The 12,017-nt window shown below is 36.8% G+C and overlaps 1 protein-coding gene across 6 annotated transcripts in view; it reads left to right on the forward strand.

Moving 5' to 3' along the window:
* Positions 1-1,601: 1,601 nt before the first annotated feature.
* Positions 1,602-12,017, forward strand: part of raly (RALY heterogeneous nuclear ribonucleoprotein) — a 114,740-nt gene continuing 104,324 nt past the window's right edge. For 2 of the 6 annotated variants that reach the window (XR_013818265.1, XM_079840240.1), the window contains exons 1-2: positions 1,617-1,696; positions 7,664-7,748. The gene's annotated coding sequence lies outside the window, so the exon portion shown is untranslated. Of the gene's footprint in view, positions 2,306-7,663; positions 7,749-12,017 lie in introns of all 6 variants that reach the window. The other 4 variants (XR_013818266.1, XM_079840242.1, XM_079840241.1 and 1 more) reach the window with 3 other exon arrangements.

A 12,017-nucleotide genomic window follows, 5' to 3' on the forward strand; every position in this document is an offset into this window, starting at 1 on the left:
TTATACATACACCGATCAGGCATAACATTCCTAATATTGTGTTGGTCCCCCTTTTGCTGCCAAAACAGCCCTGACCCTTCGAGGCATGGACTCCACCAGACCCCCGAAGTCACAGTGTCAAAGTAACATCCACATGGATGGCAGGACCCAAGGTTTCCCAGCAGAACATTGCCCAAAGCATCACTGCCTCCACCGGCTTGCCTTCTTTCCATAGTGCGTCCTGGTGCCATGTGTTCCTCTGGTAAGTGACGCACCCGCCCATCCACGTGATACAAAAGAAAATGTGATTCATCAGACCAGGCCACCTTCTTCCATTGCTCCAGTCCAGATGCTCACATGCCCATTGTTGGCGCTTTCGACAGTGGACAGGGGTCAGCATGGGCACCCTGACTGGTCTGTGGCTATGCAGCTCCATACGCAACAAACTGTGATGCTCTGTGTATTCTGACACCTTTCAATCAGAACCAGCATTAACTTCTTGAGCAGTTTGAGCTCCAGTAGCTCGTCTGTTTGATCGGACCACACAGGTCAGCCTTTGCTCCCCACGTGCATCAATGAGCCTCGGCTGCCCATGACCCTGTCGCCGGTTTGCCACTGTTCCTTCATTGGAGCACTTTTGATAGAGACTGACCACTGCAGACCGGGAACAGCCCACAAGAGCTGCAGTTTTGGAGATGCTCTGACCCAGTCGTCTAGCCATCACAATTTGGCCCTTGTCAAACTCGCTCAAATCCTAACGCTTGCCCAATTTTCCTGCTTCTAACACATCAACTTTGAGGACAAAATGTTCACTTGCTGCCTAATATATCCCACCCACTTACAGGTGCCGTGAAGAGATAATCAGTGTTATACACTTCACCTGTCATAATTGTAGTGTGTGTGTGTGTGTGTGTGTGTGTGTGTGTGTGTGTGTGTGTGTGTGTGTGTGTGTGTGTGTGTGTGTGTGTGTGTGTGTAATATTTCATAGGAATATTGATATATATTTTCTTTCACTATTCACTAGGTGTTCACTCTAAAAAAATGCTGAGTTAAAAATAACCCAAGTGGGTTGTTTTAACCCAGCGATTTTGTTGTTTTAACCCAGCAATTGGTTTGTTTTAAGCAAAAATGTAACCCAACCGCTGGGTTAAAACAACCCAATTGCTGGGTTAGTCCATTTTCAACCCACCTTGGGTTATTTTTAACCCAGCATTTTTTGAGTGTAATAAATTCCTCATAGCCTTATGTAAAAATGATTACATTATGAGCTAAAGATTTACATTTTGAGAAGATTATTACATTATGAACATTTTATTACAATAATAATGTAATAATTATTGCATTATGTGCAGTTATTACATTATGAGTTGCTAGTACACACCTTTTTAGAAGGCTCATGCGACCGGACTCTTCCTCTCATGTGCGTAAAATATCATAATAATGCTATTTATCAAAACACCGTGCATTACTTGCACGTAAACCTTTTTAATTAGCAAATGACTGAGTTTAATTACAAAATTACTGAGTGCACCTTTAAGTAAACGCATGCCGTCTCCCCCTGCGCAGTCGCAATGGTTTGCTCCACACCAGCCAGCCAGCGCTGTGGTTTATACTGGCGAGCCGCTGCTCTCCACAGTCACTGCGCCGCTGACAGATCCTCCTCACTCACTAGCTCTTGTTGCTCTTTCGACATTTTTGCTCTCTGACATTTTCACCGGTGAGTACTTTCTTTTTCTTTTCTCTTGTCTTCATCTTTACCTCTTTTCCACGTCCTCTTTTGATTTGAGAAGTACTTGCATTTTGTTCTTCTTCTGAATTCAACTGACAGACGGTTTTTAATGTTTTGCCTTCTTGGAGAGGGGGAACGTCAGGTTAACTTTGGTTAACATTAGGCAACTCTTGAGTGTATTCGTTTCTTTATTTTGTATAGGAGGAAGTGCCGGACACGATTTTGTTTTGCTTTTACAGTTTTTTTTTTGTATTTATCAGTTGGACGTTTACATCCTGACAAATTACTTCAATGAGAATTTTTCTTATTTTTTATTTTCTCAGTTTTGAGAGAACAGTTATGTTTCAAAGATGTGGAGCGATGTTTTTTTTTTTTTTTTTTTTAATTGATGAAAAACATTTTTTTTTTTTTCTGAGCGGACTGCTGTGATGTCAGTGTGTTTTGGAGCGCGTGTCAATGCAGCGCAGCGCGCGACTCATCCACTGCAGATCTCTGCGAACATTTAAACACGTCTGGACTGTTGAATAACACCCCAAATCTGCTATTCTACACCAGTTATCCACGTTATGTACTGAAAGATGTCTCTGCGCATTTAGGGTGACTTGATTTAGTTTACTGAGGTCTGTTTACCAGGGGCATTCCACGAAATGTGTGCTTTTTCTGTTTTAAAAAAGCTGATAAACGTCTTTTTCAAGATCTATGCAGCGTTGTGCCATGCTAAGTAGTTCATGCATGCTGGTATATACTTTAATTACTGAATGCTTTTATAAAAGTGATTTACATTTTTTTATGCTGATATTTCTACAAATATTCAGTGTTACATAGGCCTACCCTATATAGCCTATAAAAGAATATGGGGAAACAGACCAAATATGCAACAACAAAAAAAGGACAGTGCTGTAATAACAAGGTGGTGTCATTATTAAAAGACATGTTTACATATATTAGCACAAGGGACAGCAAAGGCACCCTATTTGTGGAATGACCCTTCAAGCATGTTGTGAAATTGCTTCTGTGAATTACTGGCTGTGTCTCAAAACGTAGTGAGCCGTCTACTTAGGCAGCATTTTTGGGCATAGCTGACTGGAAACATGCTATATGATCCCAAAAATGCAATCTATGGATCACCTTGTTTTACCGTGTGCAAGATTCTTGCAAGTCAGCTGTAGCTTTTTAATTGCATATGTGCAACAGTTTGATCTGTAGAAGATGTAACTGGACTAATAAAGGTTTGTGATGTGCAATGGGTTGAAATGCAATGTCCCTGAACTAAAAAACGATACATTCAGAACTCGTTTAAGGTTATGTTTGTTGGTCACGTTTGACCTAAAGGAGCATAACTGAACACTTGACGTGGCAGCGAATGAAAAAAAAAGATGTATTTCTGCCCACGGTGCCACTTCAGCTGCCACAAGACTTGATTTGGAGGTCACAACAGTGTTTTCTAAATCTCATGCTTCTTGTCTCTGTAGACATTAATGCACCAACTTGCTTCTCTTGAACCTCCTCCACTTCAGTGCATGCACTTTCACTTTAAAAGTCCATTATTGCATGTGTCCAGGCATACTTCTCTGCCATAGGTTTTAGTATTAAAAAAGCAGGCAGTTTGACCTTCCAAACACAGTGAAGCACTTAAATCCATTTGATCTTACTTTTCTACAGTAATGCTTTGTATTGCTCATGTCCTCCTATTGATGCACTTGAATTTTTGTTCTTAAAAAGAGTTTGATGGATTGGTGATGTTTGAATGATGTGTATCTGTATGTTGTCATGGCATTAAAGGAAATATTCCGGATTAGGCACAACTTAACGTCTTTGTCATTACGTTATAAAATAACAGAGTATTCCTTTAAGGCAGAGATGTGACTGTAGTTTTTTGGGGGGTGATTTTTGTTGTTTTGGTTGGTCCATTACGGTCTTTCTCCGCTTGTACTGCCGTAAGCTTATCTGTGGCATTTGTTGCCTACCTCAAGGACAGCCAACTCAAGTTGACCACTTACAGCTACTGAATTCAAATTACAGAATGCAGCGACAGCACTAAAAGTGAGGCTTTAATAAAATAATGGGTCCATGCATTAAAATTCAATTAAAATCTACACATTAAGACACATTTCAAACTAACAAGAGTATGTTTGAAATATAAAATATGTAAAAATATATATATATATATATAATTGTGTTCTAATTTCCCTGCGTGAAACTTTTGTTTGGGTTTTATGCAAAACGATTTTCTTGTCATAAATTGTCTATACATATGAGTGTGCATTTTATATGATTTATTTAGTTTATTGCATTGCTGCAATAATGTTTATTTGTTATTATTTACAGTAACTTACTGATTTTAATTTCAAATGGTTTGTATATTATATTACATAAAATTATATAGTTTAATGCCAAATACTGTACTATTTACATTTTATCCAAAGTAGTTTATTCAGAATAAGTGATTAATCCCTGGAGAAATTCATGCAAAAAGCACTAGTACCAATTTTTAACAATTTACTAATTAGTATTGGTGTAACAATACATTGTGTCCAAATATATCGCAATACAGAAATGCAACAATATGTATCGTGGATAGTGACAATCTGTATTATGTAAAGTTCACCCAAAATGAAAATTACTGTGTGAGGAAAAAATCAAGTTTACAGAGTTTTAGTGCCAGTACTACATTAAACTACTACATTGTGTTGAATATAATGTATAATAATGCAATATCTGTGGGTCCTGATAATGCTAAAATGTCTTATGTTACCAGTAAAAGGTTTTAAAATATTTTATTTTATTATATATTTAGTCAGTATATATTATTTTTTATTATTTTAATATTATGTTACCAGTAAAAGGTTTTTAAAATATTTTATTTTATTATATATTTAGTCAGTATATATTATTTTTTATTATTTTAATATTATGTTACCAGTAAAAGGTTTTTTAAATATTTTATTTTAAATATATCTAGTCAGTGAGTGTGCATATTTGTCTAAAATATTTCTGTATTTCTGTATTTTCAGCTTCAGAATCATGAATATTTTTATGGTGTCACCATTGTCCTGTGCATTGGGTTACCACACTGTAAAAGAAAATATTTAAAAGTTACCTGGTTGCCTTAAAATTCATTGAAATTAAAAATGTGAGTTAAAACATTGAACATTTTTGAGAATTAACATCACCCTTTATTCAAATATTATTAAAAGATTTTGTATGCATATTGTGTTTTATTTGTGATAATGCAGTGAAACATGCCAAATTTGGCTTTTCCCCGATTTATCACAAAAAAATTTTTGTTTATATGGTTCAGATATTTTGAGTTTCTATTTATTAAACCAATTTCCTTCATTGTATTAACACATTTTTTTTAATCTCAATGAACTCAAAATTTTAAGGCAGCCAGGTTACTTGCTTTTTTTAAGTTAAACCAACAATTTTTTTTACAGTGCAGCACCAAGTCCACGCCTGTTCATTTCCACCCCCAATGTAACTCCAAATTTAGCATTTTGATCAACACAAAATTTTTTGTTAACCTTTTACCATATGTCTCGTATCACCATAACATTGTATTGTGAGTTCAGTATCGTGATATGTATCGAATCGTGACATGAGGGTATCTTTACACCCCTACTAATTAGTGATTTATTTAGAAGCTTTGCATCTGTATGTGTTCACACTTGTCAAAAGTTGGTTTATTGCTATTAATTATTTCTCGACTTTTAGAAATGTGCTATATTGTTACAGTCATATGCTGTCTTGTGACTGTTCAAGAACTATACCCCTGCTGCAGTAGTTATCAGCACCACTGATGGGACATTGACATGGCAGGTGGATATATTTGGATTAGCGTGCAGCTTTGTTGTGAAAAGTTCAGATATTATTAGTCATTATACTTTTTTTTCCCCCATCAAAAGCCAGTGGCAAAATTACTTTAAGCCAGCTAAATGTCAGGAATATTAAAGTCTTGTGGGTATTTTTTATGTTTTTCACATTCAGGCCGTAGTCATATTTTTTGAAATATCAAAAATTAAAAAAAGATTATCGGACTAATTAATTAGTTTGGTTGAATCAAGCACATCATGAATTAGAAATTTAGATTACATGTACATGAAAGTTTTATGAGTAAATGGCAGTTGCGCTGTTAACACACTCTAGGTCTCTGTGATGTGTAATGAATTCAGTCAGCCAGTCAGAGGAAATCACAACCTCGTTATTTCACCCACATAAACCAACACACACACACACACACACACACACACACACACACACACACACACACCGTAGCGCTCCTGTAGTTACATGTGGATGTAAGCCATTACTGCCAGTACCGTTTCCTATCATCACACAAAAAAAAATGCATGTCATTTTAGCAGAAATAGAATGCCAAAAAAAGACAATACATGTCGTTGCATTGCCAAATGTTGTAGTATATTTAAACTATTATATATAATTCAAGGGAAAAGTGTATGTATGTTTTTTTTTTATGAATGTATGTATGTGTGCATTGTTTTATGTAGGTTTAAAACATTGTTAAAATGATGATGTTGTGTAAAAATTAATTTAATTGCTCTCTAATTTCCCTGCATGAAACATCACTTTTGTTTGGGTTTTATGCAAAAAGATTTTCTTGTCAGAAATTGTCTATACATTTGAGTGTGCATTTTATATTCATTGCATTGTTGCAAAAATGTGTGTTATTATTTACAGTAACTCACTGATTTTAAGCTCAATGGTGTGTTTATTATATTACATAACATTCTATAATTTAATGCGAAATACTGTGTATATAGTCACTAAAATGCCATCCTCTAATATCTGTAACATCACCACTGTGTTTTATGGTAAAGCTCTGCCAACCACAATGTCTTTTTATTTATCTATTAAAGAATTGGACCATTTGATTCTAAATATTGGTCATTTCAACTTGAGTGTTTGATGGCGTCTAACATTTGTTTTTCAGTTAATGTTACTGTCTGATGTTTTGGGATGGATGCGTGGCGTGACTGTCAGTGCTTATTGCAGCAGGGGGCAGTGGCTGAGCACACGGGATATTGTATGACTGGAATGCTCCTCAAATGTCAGTGGCTGCCGCCACCCAAACAACTAATCCCACGATAAAGCCCCTGCGACACATTCAGAATTAAACATCAGAACCGTGCTTAGATTGATCGTCCTCCTCTTGAGTCTACATTTGGCCGGCCTTGATGTGAAACAGGCTTATGTTTGTCAGCGTCATCATGATTGAAATGATTGAATATCTCAAGTTACTCATGAGTTATGTTGTCAATGGAAGTTTCCATTAGGCGTGACTGCGAAAGAGGAGACATACGATGAATTTCCAAGGGTCACGAGAGAGACATTGGATTGAAAATGTGATGTTTTTTTCAATGGAAAATTCTATAGTAAAAGTAAAATGGGAATTGGAAATTTCATCATGCGTTATTGTGACTCATACAAACCCCGAACCATAACTATTTAAATCCACGTTCCGCACGGTGTTACAGACATTAAATCATGCAGCTTGTATTTAGTGATCAAGCTTGACCTGGTGGGTAAAAAAGTCCCATAGACCAAGGGTGTCCAAACCTGCTCCTGGAAGGCCACTGTCCCACAGTTTAGCCCCATCTTGCATCAGCAAACCAGCCTGGATGTCCTTTATTAGCTGGTTCAGGTGTTTAATTGGGGTTGGAGCTCAATTCTGCAGGACAGTGGTCCTCCAGGAGCAGGATTGAATACTCCGGTCATAGACTCACATTGAGCTGCTCTTTTGACTTGTGCTAATAAGCAACCATTCTGAAAACCCTAGCAACTGCATCGCAACACCCTGGTCCCCACAACATTGAGGCAGCGAGGTCTGCACAAGAAGGCACAGCTATTTTTTTAAATCTGAAAATGTAGTATTATTCTTGTGTTCAGCTGCTGAAATCCTGCTACTAAAAGCATTTGCTTTGTTTTGAACCGCAGGATCCCTCACACACTCCAGGTCACAAGCGCTGGGACCAAGCAGCATATCCACATCCGTCCCCTGGTCACAGAAGAGATCTGAGAGGTACGTGCAACTTCGGTTCCCAAGCCTGAGTCTCTACAAACATAGACTTAGCTCTGTTTGATCTGAGCGAAGGTGTTAAAGTTCAGCGTTTACTGACAAATGTTAACAGGGCTTTGGTGCAGAACTCTCATTGGGCCCAAAACGGCATGCATGTTCTCTGCAAATCATGAGAGGGCATTTAAAGACGATGCAGGTTTTTAGACATACACTGTAAGGGCCAAAAATATGTGCCTGTAAAGCACAAAGTTACTCCAATGGGAGTTATTCTCTATATCAGTGTTCACTGTTTCTGAAAACTCCCTGAAATGCCTCGATTGAAGTCTTGAGTTTTTTTTCAGGGAACATACACGTCACAATATCACTCATTTCAATAATTTCCCATCCAAGGCTTATGCAAAATAAAGGGGGCGAGGCCTGTTTGAGTTGCGTTAGTAGTGTGTTGTCACTATGTCCAAGGCTGAATCCGAAATCGCCCCCTATACCCTCAAATAGGGCATTATTTGAGGGGGCAGACAAGTACTCACACTGAAACTCTGTAAACTGGAATTTTTATCCCACAGTAATTTTCATTTCGGGTGAACTTTACACAATACAGATTGTCACTACCCACGATACAATCAAGTGCACTCATTCAATCCCACAATGATCCGCAATAACGGATATACAACCGATGTAGGGGAGAGCGGGGCACAACCTAACGCTTTTTGACTTTCTCAGTTTGTGTAAATCCACTTGGGGTTCAGAGTATTTATTGTTTCCCACATTAATTGCACACATGTCTAGTACAATTATGTGGTTTTGTTTTATTAATACAGTGTATACTTTTTTCTTGATTTACCCCCAAATAATGGAAGTGAAATGTGACAACATGCCCCATAACAGCTTAAAATGTTACCTGATATAATCTAAACAATATACAAGACAAACTAAAATATTTTGTCAACAAAATACAATTATTAACTTTTTAAAATATAATAATGGCATTTTTTAATCATTAAAAATATAAGCATTTTTGAGTTTGACTACAAACACATCGCTAAATACAGCTATATAGCACAGTTCAAAACCATAATAATAATGAATAATTTCTGAACATTAACTCTCAGTCATTATTCACCCTGTTCTCATGGTTTCTCAAAAGAATTCATAAAACTATAGAATATAATGGCTTATTTCTAATAGGGGCTCATTGTAACGCAGTGTTATAACGCACCCCATCTGCGCTTCTGGGATTTAAACCGCGGCTCGTGTCTTCTGCTGGTTAAATAACAGATATAAGATTAAAATAATATCTGATTTGTCTTTTTTGAAATAAACACAAAAAAACAGAGATGAAAACTAAACGTAAGTAAGAAATGTACTTTTGCTATGGTTAAATACTTGTTCAGTGATATCTTCCAGAGATTTTTTAATGTTGGCGCTATTTTTTCTCTAAATAATGTTATGGCAAATAGTAAATAAACTAAGTTTCGTCATTCTGGCATGTGTGGAAAGGGTTAAAACATGCGCGTTACAACTAACCCCGCGTTAGGTTGTGCCCCGCGCTCCCCTACAATCAACGGCTATCCGAATTTGTTTGCTTGTTTTCATTCACTCCTTCAAGTGAACTGTATTCATGGGAATAGTGGTTGAGGGTTTAGGGGACGATTTCAGTTTCAGAGCAATAGACGCTGTTTTTTCCCCACCATGGATATAATGCATTTATGGAAAAGGGTGTGACATTTCCAAAACACGCTCAAAGTGATTGACCTATGACGACACACCGATCCATCCGACCAATTGAGCACATTGCGCTTTCGGAAGGACTGGCTTCATAGAGACAGGAACTAAACAGAGAGTTACTGACAGACTGGGAAGAGGGGTGCTGCAAAAATGTCAATCTGTTTTTTTAACAATGAAGCATGAAAACCAATTCTAGTAGAGCTCAAAATCAAGACTTTGTAAAAGGGCATAATAAGACGCCTTGTCAAGTTAAAAGAAGTGCAACTTTCTCCACCCTTCCTTCATCTGCAATTGGATATTGTGGCATCTCACATATTTAGAAGCAAAAATGCGTTCTTTGTGAACAGCCCCTTATATTGCTAAAAACTGGTTTAATGGAGCCTATAGTACTTAATAGTGGTTAGTTGATTTCCTTAGTTTGTGTTGAGCTGTTGATTTCAGTACGTCTGAATCATTGGTTTATCACTCTTGTGATTTGAAATGGTTTGCCAGTATTGAAAGCATTAATCCTTAAATACATGAATGTTTCATTATTACATATTCGGGTCTTTAGCGACCCGGATCTACCACAAATGGATCTCTACCTGTCGCCATAATATAAAACTCTCCTGATATCAGAGTAACAATTACAGAAGAATAAAATAAAGCATAGTTTGTTACCTCTTGGAGCTTGGAAGGGTTCAGTTTGAGCAGATGTTTTATACCATCATCACTGTCCTCGTCAGAGTACATTTCCCTGTACATTCAGCATCTGGCTCATATTCGCCATCTCAAAACTATCATTTTCATCGTCTTCAAAATCAATATTTTGATCGCTGACAGCTTCTTCACCAGATCCACCAGGTGACAGTGACACTAATATTTGATTGATTGAGTTCATTATTTGCTCTGCAGTAAATCTCTGAGCCATTTCAAGTTTTGCTGATGATATTTCCTATTCTTTTGTTTTCTGCCTGCGGTGACTATGAGCATGGGCGTAAATCGCGGGGGGTCTGAGGGTTGTCCCCCCTTAAAAATATCATTAAAAACCACATTGTGTATCATAAATAATGTAATGATATATACTTAAAATTATTGTGTAAGTAGGAAAACAATAAAAATGCAAATGGGGCAAAAAAATTCGTTATAAGTTTGGAAACATTTGAGTCCTCCCTCTCTTGCCTCACATTGGTTTGGTTCACCGTGCACCTCACCTACACACACACACACACAAGTCCGGTGGGAGAGAACACAGTTCTTCAGTAGTTGTTGATCTCCAGTAAGGCTGATAAGCCTGTTTTATTCACTTTAAACATTGGATGAAGTGATTTTACTTCTCTTTAATACAGACGATGCTGAGTTATTTAAAAATTCGCAATGACAAAAAAATGATGATACCGATGTATTTCCGTTAATTTATTGATTATTTGTTTGGTAGCTTGTTGTAAGTCACCCACTACAACTAACACGGTGATAAGCCTATGTGTGAACTGATATTAGGCTAATTTTGTAGATCTACCGCTATGTGAGGTTTTGCTCAATGCTATGAGTAAGAAGCAAGATAATTTAATAATTATATTACCACGTGGTGAACCTATGATAACTCATATTTAAACAACTATTGCTTTGTGTGGTTGGCCAGACAAAATGACAGAGAAATGAAAAACGGACATAAGTTAATTTTTCAGAAAAATGCCACACATATCCTTTTTTTGTGTCCCCTTCAAAAATTGCTCTTGAGATATTTTTTGTTTACTGTTCCCCCAACTGTTAGATGAAATTTACGCCCATGATTATGAATGAAACGTCACTTCATCATTGTGTATCAGATATTGCCACCTTAAATTGCATTTATTCAGTCATCAAAGATTCAATTATTGTTGTACAGAAATATATACTTACATTGTTACACATCTCGGGTCATTAGCGACCCTATACAATGTTTACAAAAAATGAATGGAAAACAGGCTCTCTTTATAACTGTATTCTTTTTTCTTGTATATTGTTTATAATGAAGTGATTGAGGAAGGTTGATGTCTAATGTTAAAAAATGAATGAGGAGGAGGGTAGTGAATGACGTCCCGGGTCACTAAAGAAAACCATGCGCAAATGATTCACAGACAGAAGTTGCTTCTAAATGGCAAAAAAAAGAGTGTACTCACTCCCTAACTTTTTATGCTCTTTGCAATGCCAATAGGGCATTCACAAAGACGGGTGTGATTTCTCAGGACACCTACTTCAGTGATATCTGTCACATACAGTACAACACATTTTATATGTGGTATTAAAAACATTGCTTACAGCACCTTTAAAGTTTAATAGCCAAGACATGAGGAAAGAAATATCACAAATGAGATCTCTAATATCTCAGTTGTTTTACACTGTAAAAAATTTCAGGTCTCCAATTAAAAATGTTCTAGTGACCGGTCACATCTAAATTTTTCAGTTGGCCAAATTGAATTTCTGTGAATTGATACAATTTTATTGTATATAATATAAATCAATTCAATTTGGCCAACTAAAAAATTCAGATGTGACCAGTCACTAGAACATTTTTAATTGGAGACC

This window comes from Gobio gobio (genome assembly GCF_949357685.1).
Source record: "Gobio gobio genome assembly, chromosome: 17".
In the NCBI taxonomy this organism is placed as follows: Eukaryota; Metazoa; Chordata; class Actinopteri; order Cypriniformes; family Gobionidae; genus Gobio; species Gobio gobio.